Genomic DNA, 18,937 nt, shown 5'->3' with positions numbered 1-18,937 from the left:
AGGAGGTTCTTCTAAATTTTGATTCTACTGGAATATGACATACCAGTAGACAGATGGACAGACATCTGATCAGCACAGATGGGATTTGGAGTTGTTGTAATCTCAAACTGGGAAGTCAGAGAGGTTCTTTATATGCTAATGGGTGAAGCTAGGTATACAAGTTTCATAGATATTTTTGTACATGTCAACTTTTGTTTAAAATTAATCTAGTACTTCTATTTTTAAATAATGATATATGTATGACATATAGACATGCACCTGCCACCCACAATTAATGAATGCTATATTTTTTCCAAATTTTTTAATGAAGCCCTTTATTCATATATATATGAATTCACATATATATGAATTTGCTGTTGTTTCTCTCAGAACATAAAGCTAAGTTTTTTAAGATGAGCAAGTTGGAAAATAATATATTTGATGTAATTGCATGTATATAACTTATTAAATGGAAATACAAAAAATTATGGTTATATATATTTATATGTATATGAATAAAGGGCTTCATTAAAAATATATATATAATTTTATATATAGTTTTCTTTAAAAGAAAATAATTCCAGGTACAGTTAGAGCAAATCTCCCTCATATCTTACAACTAATTCTCTCCTTCGCCGTGCATAATGGATCTCACAGCATTTTACTGCTTTCTTATACACATTTAATTTTTTAAAAATATATATAACCATAATTTTTTGTATTTCCATTTAATAAGTTATATACATGCAATTACATCAAATATATTATTTTCCAGCTTGCTCATCTTAAACAAAATAGCTTTATGTTCTGAGAGAAATCCATGTTGAACATGTGAATCTATTTAAATCTTCTTACCTGTTGAAAGGTCCGTCATGCGCAGAAACAGACTGTCCCCCTGTAGGCCCTAAGAGAAGTTCAGTAACTGCCCTCATCTCTGCACTCTTGGCAGGTCTCCCCAACTCCCAGTTCTTGTCAGGGCTCCGTCCTCCCAATTCTTCTGCCCTGAATGGATTGTGTTTTCTCCACTATCTGCCCTGCAACCAACCAAGCTTTCCTGCCTCATTTTTATCACCAGAGAAAGGCCAGCCTTCTAGGACATCACTCATCCTTTAATTCTAACCCCACATATATTCAATACATCAATGTTTCTCAATATTTAATGTGCATATGAACTACTTTTTTTTTTTTTTGAGTCTAACTGTGTCACCCAGGATGGAGTGCAGTGATATGATTTTGGCTCACTGCAACCTCTGCCCCCTGGGTTCAAGTTATTCTCCTGCCTCAACCTTCTGAGTAGCTGGGATTACAGGCACATACCACCATGCCTGGCTGATTTTTGTTTTTTCAATAGAGATGGGTTTCACCATGTTGGCCAGGTTGGTCTTGAACTCCTGACCTCAGGTGATCTGCCCACCTCAGCCTCCCAAACTTCTGGGATTACAGGCATGAGCCACTGCACCTGGCCTTGAACTACTTTTTGTCACATAACCTTCTTCCTCTTCAAGTCCAGCAACAGAGAATGCTCCTTACTTTAGTTTCCTCTTGTGCTTAAAGTCTCTCTCAACAGGACAAACTTGTCCATATTGAGGACTCACCTGATTGGGTCAGGGTCGCTGGAGGAGGATTTCACTATCTTAAGAATTACTTGGGAGGCTGAGGCAGGAGAATCGCTTGAACCTGGGAGGTGGAGATTGCAGTGAACTGAGATCGGGCCACTGCACATTAGCCTGGGAGACAGAGGGAGACTCTGTCTCAAGGAAAAACAAAAAAAGAATAAGTCAGGCCAAGATGGCTGACTAAAAGCAGTTAGTGTGTGTGGCACTCACAGAGAGGACGGGAAGGGGCGAGTAAATACAGCAGTTCAACTGAAACATCAGTCTCTCGCATTGGGAGTAATCAAGGGAACAACTCAACCCACAAAGAATGGAGAAAAGCAAGGCAGGACAATGGACCACCCAGGAGTGACACGGAGCAAGAAGAACCCTTCCGGCCCAGAGAAGCAGTGAGTGGATGTGCGACCCTGGGAAGCCATGCTTTTTCCATGAATCTTTGCAGCCCTCCAGTCAGGAGATCCCCTTGTGAACCCACTCCACCAGGGCCTTCAGTGTGACACACAGAGCTGCCATGGAGTCTCGGCAAAGCAGCCATTCAGGCACATGCAAAGATCAGGGAGCCTTAGATGCTCAGGCTTTCTGGGCTTCTGGGCAAAAGTAACTGCAAAGCAGGAGAGTAGACCCCTGTACATATCCTTAAGAAAGGGGCCGAATCCAGAAGGCCGAGCATGGACAGTCTGTAGGCTCCACTTCCACGGGACCTCACAGGATCAGATCCACTAGATTGGAATTCCAACCAGCCACCAGTAGCAGCATTACACCTCCCTGAGACAGAGCTTCCAGGAGGAGGGACAGGCCACCATGTTTGCTATTTGGGCGACTTAGCCATTTCAGGCTTTAAGCTTTCAAGAGTTCAAGTCAACTAGGGGTGGAAGGGATCCCACAGCACAGCACATCTGCTCTACCAAAACATGAGCAGATGGCTTTTTTAAGTGGGTCCCTGAACTTGTTCCTCCTCACTGAGCAGGACCTTTCAACTGAGGCCTCCAGCAACCTCTGCCAGTGTTCTCTGTCCAACAGAGATTTGATACCTCCCTAGGACAGAGCTCCCAGAGGCAGGAGTGGGCTGCCATCTTTGCTGTTTGGGTGACTTAGCTGTTCCAGCCTTTGGGCTTTGGAGAGTCCAAGCCAACAGAGGGCAGAAGTGGTACCTCAACACAGCACAACTGCTCTTAAAAGTGTGGCCACATTGCTTGTTTAAGCAAGTCCAAGATCCCGTTACTCCTCACGGGGTGCGACCTTGCAAATGTAGTCTCCAGCCACCTTCTACAGGTGCATTTGGGCTGGCAACAGGCTTGTAACTTCCTGGGAAGGAGCTTCCAGAGTGAGGGGCAGGCCACCATCTTTGCCATTTTGCAACCTTCACTGGTGGTAATCTCCAGGTAATGGAAAATCCAAGGCAACTAGGGATCGGAGCTGACCTGTAGTATACTGCAGCAGCCCTATAGGAAAGTGGCCAGACTGTTATGTGGGTGCCCATTCCCATATCTTCTCACCAGGTGGCTCCTCCAGGCTTGAGCCTCCAGCTATCTTCTGCCAGAGCTATCAAGACAGTAGCAACTTGTCAACTCCCTAGGACAGTGCCATCAGGAGCAAGTGAAATCCTCTCTGTCACTGCCTCTGCAGTCGAACTGCCTTTTCTATTAGACTAATGAAAGATTGAAGACTGTAAGTGCCTTATCCACACCTCCAACAAGGTGCAGTCACCCAAGGAGAGGAGGCCTGTTCGTCACCCATGGGTTCCCCACATATCCCACTGCTCATTACCAGACTAGGAACACCCAGCTTGGGCCCACAGCACAGACCTTCCATCCTGGGCTGATTGCACTGAGTGATTGCTGACCTGCAATCTCTCTGGGGTGGAGTTCCCAGGAGAAAAGCAAAAGACTCGTGGCCACAACCAGTACTAAGTTCCCTCCCTCTACTGCCTCTAAGTTGGGAAGGAGCATAAACACTGAGGTTGCCACAGAGCGACAGTAGACAGCCCAGGCGTGCCAAGCTTTTTTCTATGGCAGCACCCAAGGGGGAGAGGAACCCATACTTTTAGGGCATTGAGAGGGAACATGGCTACAACTGAAGAAAACAGAGTAAGAGTCTACCAGCTGACAAGTATGCCTGAGTGACACCTGCTGAGTCACACCCCAAAGCTTCAACACCAAAAATATCTTGCTAACATGCCCCCCTCTGAAACCAGACACAGGAGTCAGCTTCAAATAAAGACCTACACAAATCCTTTATCCGGTGAGTATCCGGCAAAATCTACTGACTGTACTCAATCTATACTGTAATTAAAGGAATGTACACATGCAGAGATGAGAAAGAACCAATGCAAGAACTCCGGTAACCCAAATGGCCAGTGTTCTATGTCCTCCAAATGACCACACCATTCCTCCAACAAGAGTCCTTAACTAGGCTAAACTGGTTGAAATGACAGAAATAGAATTCAGAATGTGGGTAGGAACAAAGCTCATTGAGATTCAGAAGGATGGCAAAAGCCAATGTAAGGAAACTAAGCATCACAATAAAGTGATGCAGGAGCTAAAGGATGAAATAGCTGGTGAAAAACAAACAAACAAACACAATACCCAATGGGTCTGTGAGAGCTGAAAATAACACAATACGATAATTTTACAATGCAATCAAGTATTAACGGCAGAAAAAACCAAGCTGAGGAAAGAATGTCAGAACTTGAAGACTCGCTCTCTGAAATAAAACAGACAAAAATAAAGAAAAAATTAATAAAATGTGATAAACAAAACCTTTCGGAAGTACGACATTATGTAAAGAGGTCAAGTCTACGAGTCATTGGCATCCCTAAAAGGGATGGGGAGAAAGTAAACAACTTGGAAAACATATTTCAGGATATCATCCATGAAAACTTCCCCAATATTGCTAGAGAGTCCCACAGTCAAATTCAGGAAATACAGAGAATGCCTGCAAGATTCTACATAAGGTCATCCCAAGATACATAATTGTCAGATTTTCCAAGGTCAAAATGAAAGAAAGAATGTTAAAGGCAGCTAGAGAGAAAGGTCAGTTTACCTACAAAGAGAAACCCATCAGCCTAACCGTGGACCTATAAGCTGAAACTTTGTAAGCCAAAAGAGATTGGGAACCTATGTTAAACGTTCTTAAAAAAAAAAAAAAAAAGGCCAAAAAAAAATCCCCCAAAAAATCAAAATCAAAAAAACACTTCAACCAGAAATTTTATAAACAGCTAAACTAAGCTTTCTACTTGAAAAAGAAATAAGATATTTTTCAGATAAGCAAATGTTGAGGAAGTTCATTACCTCCAGACCTGCCTTATCTTGAAAGGAGCACTAACTATAGAAAGGAAAGACCACTAGCAACTAACACAAAAACACACTTAAACATACAGATCAGTGTCACTATAAAGCAATGACACAAACAAACCAATACAATAACCAGCTAACAACATAATGACACAATTAAACGCACACATATCAGTAGTAACCTTAAATTTAAACAAGTTAACGCCCTCACTTAAAAGGCACAGAGTGACAAGCTGTATACAAAAGCAAGACCTAACGGTACACTGTCTTCAAGAGACCCATCTCACATGCAGTGACACCCATCGGCTCAAAAGAAAGGAATGGAGAAAAATCTACTAAGCAACTGGAAAACAGAAAAAAAGCAGCAGTGGCACTCGGAATTTCAGACAGAACAGATTTCAAACCAAAAAACAAACAAACAAACAAAAAAGAAGGGCATTACATAATGGTAAAGGGTTCAACTCAAGAAGAAGACCTAACTATCCTAAATATACATACACCCAACACAGGAACACTCAAATTCATAATGAAACAAGTTATTAGAGACATATAAAGAGACATAAACCTCCATACAATAATAGTGGGACACTTTCACACTCCACTGACAGTACTAAATCATCAACACAGAAAATTAATAAGATATTCAGGACCTAAACTTAGCACTGGATCAAATGGACCTGATTGACATCTACAGAACTCCACCCAAAAACAACAGAATGTACATTCTTCTCATTGCCACATGGTACATACTCTAAAATTGACCACAAAAATGAAAACAAAACAATCCTCAGCAAAAGAAAAACAATCAAAATCATACCAAACACATTCTTGGACCACAACAAAATAAAAATAGAAGTGAAGACTAAGAAATCTCTCAAAACCATGCAATTACGTGCAAATTAAACAACATTCTCCTGAATGACTTTGGGTAAATAATGAAATTAAGCCAGAAATCAAGAAATTATTTGAAACTAATAGAACAAGTGTACAACATACTAGAATTTTGGGGGCACAGTGAAGGCGGTGTTAAGAGCAAAATTTATAGCACTAAGTTCCCACATCAAAAAGTTAGAAAAATCTCAAATTAGCAACCTAACACCACAACTGAAAGAATTACAGAAGCAAGAGCAAATCAACCCCAAAGCTAGCAGAAGACAAGAAATAACGAAAATCAGAACTGAACTGAAGAAAACTGAGACATGAAAAACCACTCAAAAGATAAACAAATCCAGGAGTTAGTTTTTGGAAAAAAATTAATAAGATAGATAGACTGCTAGCTAGACGAAAAAAAGAAGAAAAGGGAGAAGATGCAAATAAACACAATTAGAAATAATGAAGGGAATATTACCACTGATCTCACAGAAATAAAAATAACCTTTAGAAACTACTGCATGCACTTCTATGCACACAAACTAGAAAACCTAGAGGAGATGGAAGAATTTCTGGAGGCGTACACCTTCACAAGACTGAACCAGGAAGAAATTGATTCAGAGAACAGACCAATAATGAACTCCAAAATTGAATCAGTAATAAATAGCCTACCAAACAAACAAACAAACAAACAAAAAGTCCAAATCTGATGGACTCATATTCATAGCCAAATTCTACCAGATATACAAAGAAGAGCTATATCATTTCTACAGAAACTATTCTAAAAATTTGAGGAGGAGGGATTCCTCCCCAACTAATTATATGAAGCTGCATCATTCTGATACCAAAACCTGGCAGAAACACAACAAAAAAAGAAAACTTCAGGCCAATATGTTCAATGAACATTGATGCAAAAATTCTCAACAAAAGACCTGCAAACCAAATCCAGCAGCACATCAAAAAGCTAATCCACTACGATCAAGTAGGCTTCATCCCCAGAATGCATAGTTGGTTCAACGTACAAAAATCAATTAATTTGATTCATCATATAAACAGAACTAAAGACAAAAACCGCATGATATGTCAATAGATGCAAAAAAGGCTTTGGATAAAATTCAAAACCTTTTCATATTAAACTCTCAATAAACTAGGAAATGAAGATGCATTAGTCAAGGTTCTCTAGAGGTACAGAACTAATAAGAGAGGTGTATATATGAAGGGGAGTTTATTAAAGAGCATTGACTCACATTATCACAAGATGAAGGCCTGCAATAGGCCATCTGCAAACTGCAAGCAAGGAAGCCAGTCTGAGTCCCAAAACGTAAAAGGTAGGGAAGCCAACAGTGCTGCCTTCAGTCTGTGGCTTAAGGCCTGAGAGCCCCTGGCAAATCACTGGTGTAAGTTCATGGGTCCAAAAGCTGAAGAACTTGGAGTTTGATGTTCGAAGGCAGGAAGTATCCAGCACAGGACCAAGATGAAAGCCAGGAGACTCAGCAAGTCTAGTTCTTTCACGTTCTTTCACCTGCTTTTTATTCTAGCCATGCTAGCATCTGATTAGATGATACCCACCCAGATTGAGGGTAGGTCTTCCTCTACCAGTCCACTGACTCAAAATGTTAATCTCCTTTGACAACATCTTCACAGCCACACCCAGGAACAATACTTTGCATCCTTTAATCCAATCAAGTTGACATTCAATATTAACCATTACAGAATGATATACCTCAAAATGATAAGAGCCATATATGACAAACCCAACATTCTAATAAATTGGGAAATCCTGGAAGCATTCCATTGAAAAGCAGCACAAGACAAGCATGCCTTCTCTCACTATTCCTATTCAACATATTACTGGAAATTCTAGTCAGAGCAATTAGGCAAGAGAAAGAAATAAAGAACATTCAAATAGGAAGAGAGGAAGTCAAACTATCTGGCTGCAGATGACATAATTCTATATCTAGAAAATCACATAGTCTTGGCCCTTCAGCCAAGAAAATCTCCTTCAGCTGATAAACAATCTCAGCAAACTTTCAAGATGCAAAATCAATGGACAAAAAATCACTATCATTCCTATACACCAACAACAGCCAAGCCAAGAACCAAATTAGAAAGGCAATCTCATTCACAAATGCCACAGAAAGAATAAAATACCTAGGAATACAGGTAAAAAAAAGAAGATAAAAGATCTCTACAATAAAAATTATCAAACACTGCCCGAATAAATCAGAAGACACAAACAAATAGAAACACATCCCATGCTCATGGATAGGAAGTAATAATATCATTGAAATGCCCATACTGCCCAAAGTAATTTACAGATTAAATGGTATTCCTATCAGACTACCAATGACATTCTTCACAGACTTAGAAGAAACTATTTTGAAATCCACAGATCTTAAAAACAGCTCAAACAGTCAAGCAATCCTGAGCAAAAAGAAAAAAGCTGGAGGCATAATGTTACCCAAATTCAATCTATGCTCTAAGGGTACAGTAACCAAAACAGCATGATACTGTTACAAAAACAGGCACATAGACTAAGGGAACAGAATAGAGAGCCTCAAAATTAAGGCCGCACACCTATGACGATCTGATCTTTGACACAGCTAACAAAAATAAGGAATGGGGAAAAGACTCCCTATTTAATGCATGGTGCTGGGATAACTGACTAGACATACAGAGAAGATTGAAGCTGAACCCCTTCCTGAAACCGTATGCAAAAATCGACTCAAGGTGGATTAAAGACTTAAACGTAAAACTCCAAACTGTAAAAATCCTAAAAGACAACCCAGCCAACACCATCATGGACATAGAAATGGGCAAAGATTTCATGTCAAGGACACCAAAAGCAATTGCAACAAAAGCAAAAATCGACAAGTGGGATCGAATTAAGCTTAAGAACTTCTGCACAGCAAAAGAAACTATCAACAATATAAACAGATAATTTACAGAATAGAGAAAATATTTGCAAACTATGCATCTGATAAAGGTCTAATATCCAGCATCTATAACGTACATAAACAAATCTATGAAAGAAAAAAAAACATGAAGAAGTGGGCAAAGGACATGAGCAGACACTTCAAAAGAAGACATACACGCAGCCAGCAAATATATGAACAAAAGTTCAGTATTACTGATTGTTAGAGAAATGCAAATCAAAACCACAATGAGATGCCATCTCACACTATTCAGAATGGTGATTATTAAAAAGTCAAAAACAACAGATGCTGGCAAGGTTGCAGAGAAAAAGGAACACTTTACACTGTTGGTGGAAGTATAAATTAGTTCAACCATTGTGGAAAACAGTGTGCTAATTCCTCAAATACCTAAAAACAGAAATACTTTTCGACCCAGCAATCCCATTACTGGGTATATACCCAAAGGAACATATATTTTTCTATCATAAAAACACATGTGCACATATGTTTATTGCAGTACTACTTACAATAACAAGGACACAGAATCAACTTAAATGCCCATCAATGGTATAGACTGAATTTTAAAAATGCGACATATATGCATGATGGAACACTATGCAGACATATAAAACAATAAGATTGTGTATTTTACATTGTTGATGGAAGTATAAATTAGTTCAATGATTGTGGAAAGCAGTATGGATTCCTAAAAGCTAAAAGACAGAACTACCATTTGACCCAGTAATCCCATTACTGGATATATACTCAGAAGAATATAAATTATTCTATTGTAAAGACATATGCATGCAAATGTTCATTGCAGCACTATTCAGGATAGCAAAGATATGAAATCAGCCTATGCCCATCAATGACAGATTGGATAAAGAAAATGTGGTACATATATACAACAGAATAAGTAGGCAGCCATAAAAAACAAGATCATGTCTTTTGTAGGAACATGGATGGAGCTGAAGACCTATTCTTAGCAATCTAATGCAAGAACAGAAAACCAAATACCACGTTATTGCTTATAAGTGGGAGCTAAATTATAAGATCCTATGAATCCAAAAATGAAACAACAGACACTAAGGTCTACTTGAGGGTGGAGACTAGGAGCATGGAGAGGAGCGGCAAAGATAAGTACTGGGTACTGGGCTTAATACCTGGATGATTAAATCATCTGTAAAACAAACGCCTGTAACATGAGTTTACCTCCATAACAAACCTTCACATGTACCCCTGAACCTAAAATAAAAGTTTTTAAAAAAGAATAACTCATTTGTGGTCTAATTATATCTTCAAAATCCCTTCACAACACCACCTAGATTAGTGTTTGACTGAAGAACTGGGAGAAGGTGTGTGTAGAGCAGGTGCCAGGAATTATGGGGTCTTTCTTAGAATTTTGCTAGCACACCTTCTGAGTCAAAGGTGGGTTCCCATTAGAGTAGAAGTCAGCACTGCTTCTGAAATTTCCCAAATTGAAACTATGGGTGAACTATACAGAAAGATTTTGGAGGACTTTCTTTTACCCTATCATTCACCAAATGTTTGTTGTCCACATTATATTTGATGAGCATGATTCTATTCATGAAAGACATGGTGCTGAACAAGGTGATAACATTCAAGAAATTCAGAGGTTAGTCTTTAGTGAATAAGAGGAGTATAGGAATATAGAGTCTAAAAGAGTACATGTTTTAAAGTTACTTACAAATTTATCTCAACTATATATATGTGTATATATAATTGAGTACTTATACACAATTGAGTGTGTATATATATATATATATATACACACACACACACACACACTCAATGATAGGTGCTATGAAGGGAAACCTGGATTCAGAAAATGATAATATTGTGGGAAGTATTTTAGATGAGCTATTAGTAGAAGGCCTCTCTGAGGAAGAATATCAGAACCTAAACCTTAAAGAAGTGAAGGAGCAAACCAGAAATCGCTTCCAGTACCTCTGTAAAAGCCCAAAGCTGTAATAAGCTCAAACTTCATAAGGATAACAAGGAGGCGGATGCAGACATAATTAAAATGAGTGAAAGATGAGTAGTGTAAAATGAGGTAGGAGAAGGAGACTAAAGCCAGATTATGTAAGAACCTGCTACCAATAGATGCCGGTCATTGCCCAAGCAAAGTAAAGGTATTTTCAGCAGTCAAAAATAACAAGAGATCATGGCTGATAACGAAGAGGCCGATGAAGATAGAATTAAAATGAGTGAAAGACGAGTAGTGTAAAATGAGGTAGGAGAGGGAGACTAAAGTCAGATTATGTAAGAACCTACTACCAATAGATGCTAGTCATTACCCAAACAAAATAACGTATTTACAACATTCAAAAATAACCAGAGATCATGGCAGATGGGAGGCAGGATAGATTGTAGCTCCAACTCGGATGGACAGAGCAATGGGCAGAGGCCCACATCATGAATTTTAGCTCCAGATTGATTGCAAGAATGAACTAGAAATCCAGAGAGGACCCACAGACCCTCTGAAGGAAGCAGATTGCTCTTGCAGCACCCAGGAGACATCCCAAATACTGTGAGTGTCCCGACTGCAGAAGTGGGGAAATGACATCCTCCTCTCCCCAATACACCCCCTCCCACTGGGGAAGCTGAAGGTTTGCTTGCTGGAGAAGTTTCTGACTTTACCTGGAGCTGAGTCAATCTAGAGAGTTCAGTGAAATACGGGGGGAAAGAAGCAGCAGGAAAGGCCCTGGGAGCTCGCTAGGTTCCCAGGCAGTCCATTCCTGCCTGGCACCACAGGGATCTTTTGGGAGGGTGGCCAGAGGAGCAGGGGAAAATGCCACAGGAAGAAGGAAGTCTCTAGCTGAACTTTGAAACAGTTCTAGCCAGGCAAGAGGCCTCTTGGCCAGAACTCCAGGGAGGGTGTAAATCTGGTGTGCAGACTCCATAGGCAGGGGAAGAATCAAGACTTTCTTTTCACAGCTGGGAGGTGGGTGGCCTGTGGCAAGTTCTCAAGCCCTGCTCTCCAGCTGCCTGGAAACAGACTTGGGGCTGTTTGAGTGTGTATGGTGGGAGTAAGACTGTCCTTTCAGGTTGTGTGGGAGCTGGGTGAGACCCGTGACTGCTGGCTTTCCCCCACTTCCCTGACAACCTGCATGACTCAGCAGAGGCAGCCATAATCCTCCCAGGTACATGACTCTAATAGCCTGGGAATTTCACCCCCATCCTCCACAGCAGCCATAGCAAGACCTGCCCAAGGAGAGTCTGAGCACAGGCACGCCTAGCCCCACCCCCACCTGATGGTCCTTCCCCAGTCACCCTGGTAGAGGAGGACAAAGGGCATAGTCTTGGGAGTTCTAGGGCCTTGCCTATTGCTGCTTCCTCTCCATACTACCACAACTGATGCTCCCTGGAAAGCACCACCTCCTGGTAGGAGGCCAACCAGCACAAAAATAGAGCATTCAATCACCAAAGCTGAGAACCCTCACAGAGTCCATTTCACCCTGCTGGCACCTCCAGTGGAACAGGTGCTGGTAACCACAGCTAAGAGATCCATAGATGGTTCACATTACAGGGCTCTGTGCAGACAACCCCCAGTACCAGTTCGGAGCCGGGCAGACTTGCTGAGTGGCTAGACCCAAAAGACAGATAACAATCACTGGAGCTCAGCTCACAGGAAGAGACATTGATAGGAAAATGGGGCGAGTACAACATCAAGGGAACACCCTGTGGGACAAAAGAATCTGAACAACAGCCTCCAGTCCTAGACCTTCCCTCTGACAGAGACTACCCAAATGAGAAGGAACCAGAAAATGAACTCTGGTAATATGACAAAACAAGGCTCTTTAACACCCTTCAAAATTATACTAGTTCACCAGCAATGGATCCAAACCAAGAAGAAATCCCTGATTTACCTGAAAAAGAATTCAGGAGGATAGTCATTAAGCTAATCAGGGAGGCACCAGAGAAAGGCTAAGCCCAATGCAAGGAAATCCAAAAACCGATAGAAGAAGCGAAGGGAGAAATATTTAAGGAAATAAATAACATAAAGAAAACACAATCAAAACTTCAGGAAACAGTAGACTTATAGAATTTTGCAAAATGCTCTGGAAAGTCTCAGCAATGGAATTCAACAAGTAGAAGAAATAAATTCAGAGCTTAAAGACAAGATCTTCAAATTAACCCAATCCAACAAAGACAAAGAAAAAAGATTAAGAAAACATGAACAAAGCTTCCAAGAAGTCTAGGATTATGTTAAATGACCAATCTTAAGAATAATTGATATTCCTGAGGAAGAACAGAATTCCTAAAGCTTGGAAAACATATTTGGGGGAATAATCAAGGAAAACTTCCCCAGTCTTGCTAGAGACCTAGATGTCCACACACAAGAAACACAAAGAACATGTTGGAAATTCATTGCGAAAACATTATTGCCTAGGCACATTGTCATCAGATTATCTAAAGGCTTTACATGCAAATGGACACCAAAAGCAATCAGGGGTAGCTATTCTTATATCACACAAAACAAACTTTAAAGCAACAGCAGTTAAAGAGACAAAGAGGGACATTATACAGTGGTAAAAGGCCTTGCCCAACAGGAAGATATCACAATCCTAAACATATATGCACCTAACTCTGAAGCTCCTAAATTTATAAAACAATTACTAATAGACAAGAAATAAGATTGACAGCAACACAATAATAGTGGGGTACTCAGTACTCCACTGACAGCACTAGACAGGTCATCAAGACAGAAAGTTAACAAAGAAATAATGGATTTAAACTATTCCTTGGAACAAATGGACTTAACAGATAGATACAGAATATTCCATCCAACAACCGCAGAATACACATTCTATTCAACAGCATGTGGAACTTTCTTTAAGACAGACCATTGATAGGCCATAAAACAAGCCTCAGTGAATTTAAGAAAAGTGAAATTATATTAACCACTCTTTTAGACCACACTGGAATAAAACTGAAAACCAACTCTAAAAGGAACCTTTAAAACCATGCCAATATGTTCAAATAAATAACCTGCTACTGAAAGAACATTAGGTCAAAAACAAAATCAAGATGAAAATTAAAAAATTCTTCAAACTGAACAAGAGAGATGCAGCCAATCAAAATCTCTGGGATACCGCAAAGGCGGTGCTACGAGGAAAGTTCATCGCCCTAAACGCCTACATCGAAAAGACTGAAAGAACACAAACTGACATTCCAACGTCACACCTCAAGGAATTAGAGAAACAAGAACAAACCAAATCAAAACTCAGCAGAAGAAAGGAAATAGATCAGAGCAGAACTAAATGAAATTGAAACAGAGAACCAACACACACACACACACACACACACACACAAAGCTGGTTCTTTTAAAAGATGAATAAAATTGGAAGGACATTACCAAGATTAACCAAGAAAAGAAGAGAGACAACTCAAATAACCTCATTAAGAAACAAAATGAGAGATATTACAAGGGAGTGACACCCCTGAAATGCTATGAACATAAACTAGAAGACCTAAAAGCGATGAATAAATTCCTGGAAAGACACAAACCTCCTAGCTTAAATCAGGAACAATTAGATATCCTGAACAGACCAATAACAAGCATTGAGATTAAAATGGTAATTTAAAAATTATGGTAAATAAAAAATTACCAACAAAAAAAACTCCAGGACCAGATGGATTCACAGCAGAATTCTAGCAGACATTCAAATAAAAATCGGTACCATCCTTTTGAAACTATTCCACAAGATAGAGAAAGGAGGAACCCTCCCTAACTCATTCTATGAAGCCAACATTACCCTAATACCAAAACCAGGAAAGGACATAACCGAAAAGGAAAACTACAGACCAATATCCTTGATGAACATAGATGCTGAAATCCTTAACCTAATACTAGCTAACCAAATCCAACAACATATCAAAAAGACAAACCACCATGATCAAGTGGGTTTCACAGGTAAAAGCCATATTTATATTTAGGGTAAAGAGGGACATGGAGAATGTGACATCCCTTCCCAATATAAGAATTGCAGTAACTAAGTGTTTCCAAATGGAGGATAATTCTTCTCAGCAGAGCGTTGTCACCTTCTGGAGGGCCAGTGTCATGGCAGCAGGGCTGAGGAGCTGGGGTGAAAGCACTAGGTACTTTACTTCCGGAGCACTGTTAGATTATTCCCTCCAGAATTTCAGAAAAAAAGTAGGGACACTTTGAGGAGAAAGCTAGTTTCTGCTAACAGGATTGTAGACTTGCGCCAACCTGGTTGAGTTACAAATGTAAATGATAGGCAAAATGTTTAGCACACAGGATGCAATATGTGGTATTTTCCTTCTCTGTCTTTTACAGTGGAATTTTCATCTGAATAAGAAAGTAAATAGATTAGTGGTCTCCACTTTGGCTCCCACGTTCAGCTGCAATTTCTACTTTAGAACAGGTAGACACTGTTTTATCTGATTGGTGGCATAACTTGGCTAAAGTTGTGGTGTGTTGGTCATGCAGAATAGATTATCCAGGATGGGGAAGGAATGGAACTTTGGGTTTGGGGCTTTGCTGACTTCCTGATTGTTCTACAGACCAATGAAGAGTCTGTGCGTCCAAACACCTATTACACTGCCTCCTGAAGAGAAGGCCCAATATCTTATACATTACAAGGTTCAAAATATTATTCAAAATAATCCCTCTTGTCTTCAAATACACATTTCCTCCAAAAATTAAAACACACAGAAAGAAAATGCAAAGCTCCACAAAATTTAACAAACGCTCCAGGCCATTATTTCAACTTTGCCATGAACAATTCAGGGAAATGAATACCCAGGTGCTATTTTCTATTTGACTAACTTATGTTTTAGTACTTGGCACTTGTGTGTCTACTCTCATAACAAGCAACTATGTGGTGATTAAAAATTAAATGTTTTGCCTTGTTTGAAGAGCTGCTGTTCAGAGGATTGCATTGGAAAGCACTTACCTGAAAGGAGAACTAATGTTCTGTTAGCGGTGGAGAGCAGAGTGATTTCCATTTGCTGTGTGCATATCACTGGAGAGGTCCTAAACTGTAAATACTCACTGTCCATTTATGGGGTTTATGTATGCAATTTCTGCAGAAATCGTCTTTGTAAATGGAATTGAAAATTATCCTTGCACTTATTCCACAGCCTTTTTCTCATCTCCAGCAAGTGAAAATGAGCTTTTGGGTCTCAAAATATCTCCTGTGTGTTTGATTTTGTTGGGCAAATTTAAAATGATCCTCCAGCTCCAGAGTTGGTAAAAACAAAATGGTTTTCTTCTTATTGACTGAGCAAATGATATTCTTAAAAATGATGTCTGTATATTACTTATCATATGACATAAATTCCAGGGAAAGACCATAGGAATTATAGTCAGGCATAACAACCTTTCTTCTCTCTCTACTGTTTACTGGCTGGATAATACAGGGTAAATTATTTAAATTCTCTGAACCTAAATTTTCTCATATATAAAGTGAAATTGAAAATATTTTCCCCAAATTTCTGCTTCCAGAAAATGTGGCCCACTAACCTAAAACTTGAGAAGCATGGTAGTGTATACAACACAAAATTCTAAGCCTGACAACCAACTGATTGGACCTTTTCTCTCAGTCAAGAGCATTTCAAAATTAACCTGAAAAATCGGTTAATGTCATAATGTGAAGGGGGAATCAGATACCCCTTACACCCTCCATCCTTTGGAATTCAAACACAGCTGACCAGTATTAGCATTAAAACAGAGATCTTAAGACTAACAAAACAGACTATTTGTAGCAATAAGATACACAATTCCAACCTAACTCTAGTATTTATCACATGACAGATAGCAGGCCCTGAAACAAATCAAAATATTTCACCCCAAAATATATCTTACTAAGTCTTTTCAGGAAAGTCAGGCACCTTTTAAGGTCTGATAAAAAGACATTTACCATTTACCATCCATTGCCTCTGAAGTCTTCTCCCTCGAGGCTTCACCTGCGTAACAAGAGCCTTGGTTTCCACAACCCTCCTTATTTTAACCCCAAGCATTTCTTCCTGCTGACTTCAACTCTTCGAGCAAAACTTAACTCTTTCAACCAATTGCCAGTCGGAAAAACTTTGAATCCACCTATGACTTGGAAGCCAACCTGCCTCCTTTAAGATGTCTCACCTTTCTAAACCAAACCAATGTACACATTACATGGATTGATTGCTATCTGCCTGTAACTTCTGCCCCCTACCCCTTAATGTATAAAATCAAGCTGTGACCTTACTTCCTTGAGCACATGTTCTCAGGACCTCCTGAGGCTATGGTGTGGGCATCTCCTCAACTTTGGCAAAATAAACTTTCAAAATTGATGGACGCTTGTCTGAGATACATTTTTGTTTAAAGCACAAAGAGGAGATAGAAAAAGAGAGATGAGAGTAATGAATATAAAATCTGGAAGAAAATATTGTGGAGACAGAAAATGATTGAGTCCCATTGAGGGGAAAGTATCTGTCTTGAGCAAAAAAGATCCTGACAGATGGCCAGAGCATGTGTTAGGAGACACTTTTCATTGTGACTTTTTTCTCCCCCAAATTTCCCATAATAAGCCATTTCTCCCTCGACCCAACATGGTTGTTCTCTGGAACAGGAGCACTGTTCACATGCTGCTCAAGAATGGTGGTGGTAACAGCAGAGCAGCTCTTGAGACTGGCTGGTGGAAAATAAGTCTCAATGAAGGTATGCACTACAGCTTGTCTCTAAAAATTACCCTACCTGCACAAAACGTAACTCCAAGAGCTAGAGGATTACTCTTTGGTTCTGGTTTTTATGGCAGCTTCATTATGTAGCCACGATTGATTAAATGATTGGCCACTGGTAATCAAGTTAATTTCCAGCCTCTTTGTCCTTTCCTGAGGTTGGAGGGTGGGACTGAAAGTACCAATTCTCTAAGCATATGGTTCCCCTGGCCACCAGCCCCTTCATCCTTAGAGATTTTCCAAACGTCACCTTATTAACATAAACTCAAGTGTGATCGAACTGGGCTTGTTATGAATAGCAAAAGACCCTCCTTTAAACTTTCTAATTTTGAAGCTATTTCAGGAATGGGGGAAAAACAAATATTATTTTAAAAAAGGTATTCCTCTTATTCCTATAACTCAGGAATTTGCAAGAGTTTTAGAAGCTCTGTGGTGGGAACCAGGGATAAAGACCAAAGATGTATTTCTGAGAGCACAACTTTTCAATAACCAATTAATACATTATTTATTCATTTATTCATGAATAGATAGATGGTTACTGTCAAAAAAAAAAAAACCACTTTGTGTTTATAGGTAATGCAACAATTACAATAGATAGGGCACAAATGAAGTTTCACAGATGTCAAGACTCGAAATCTTGTAGACTAAGTTCCTTTGACCAGAATGCAATACAATTGGAAATCAGTGATAAAAGAGCCACTTCAAATTTTTATTTTAGGCAATTAAGTAAGAAATCAAAGAGCTTTTGAAAAGTATTAGAATTTACGAGCTGTTATATGCTAACATATTTGAAAACTTAACTGAAATGGTAAATTCCTATAGAAACATGAAATTTCAAAAATTGTTAATGAAGTAAAGAGCATAAAAGTGTTAAAGTAATGCAAGTGGTCATCAGAAGAGTAACATATAAGTTCTACAAACTTTCACAGAATAGCTCTTTACTAACTTAAAAAAGTTGTTCCAGGACAAAAATAAATAAATAAATAAATAAATAAAGCTTTCCCAGCTCATTTTATGAAACAAGGGTAATCTTTATTCCAATATACATAAGGTTTCTAAAAAGTCATTCTTGAGGGTATGTGGCCAACATGCTGCTTATTCAAAATTAACTGAGGGATTAGTAAAGAAAGCTCAGAAATATAATCATGTATTTGTAGCAGATATGCTAAGTGATAGAACTGAAATGCCCAATTAGTAGGGAATATGTAAAGGATAAAGGCCACTAAAAGGAAAAAAGTTATGTTCAATTTATTTCATTCAATATATAAATGTGAACATCAGAGTGCTTAAAAACCCTAAGCACTATCAAGCTAAAGTAAGAAAATGTAGAATATCATTGAGCCCTGACATAAGGATGAGGGAAAAAGATAGTATACCAGATTCTTAAACAAAAGACTATTAAAAAAAGAGTTAGTGGGTTCTATTAAAGAAAGATTAAATATTTCATTAAAGAAGGAAAGTATAGGTGATGTTAGCAAACACAGGGCAGATAGAAAGGAGAGATCTGCAACAACTAAAACCAATTAGAAGCTAATATGTTAAATATGGAAGAAATTCTACA

Source organism: Mandrillus leucophaeus, unplaced genomic scaffold (genome assembly GCF_000951045.1).
Source record: "Mandrillus leucophaeus isolate KB7577 unplaced genomic scaffold, Mleu.le_1.0 Scaffold25, whole genome shotgun sequence".
NCBI classification, from domain to species: domain Eukaryota; kingdom Metazoa; phylum Chordata; class Mammalia; order Primates; family Cercopithecidae; genus Mandrillus; species Mandrillus leucophaeus.
The sequence above is the reverse complement of the archived record's forward strand: the minus strand, read 5'-3'. Positions refer to the sequence as shown.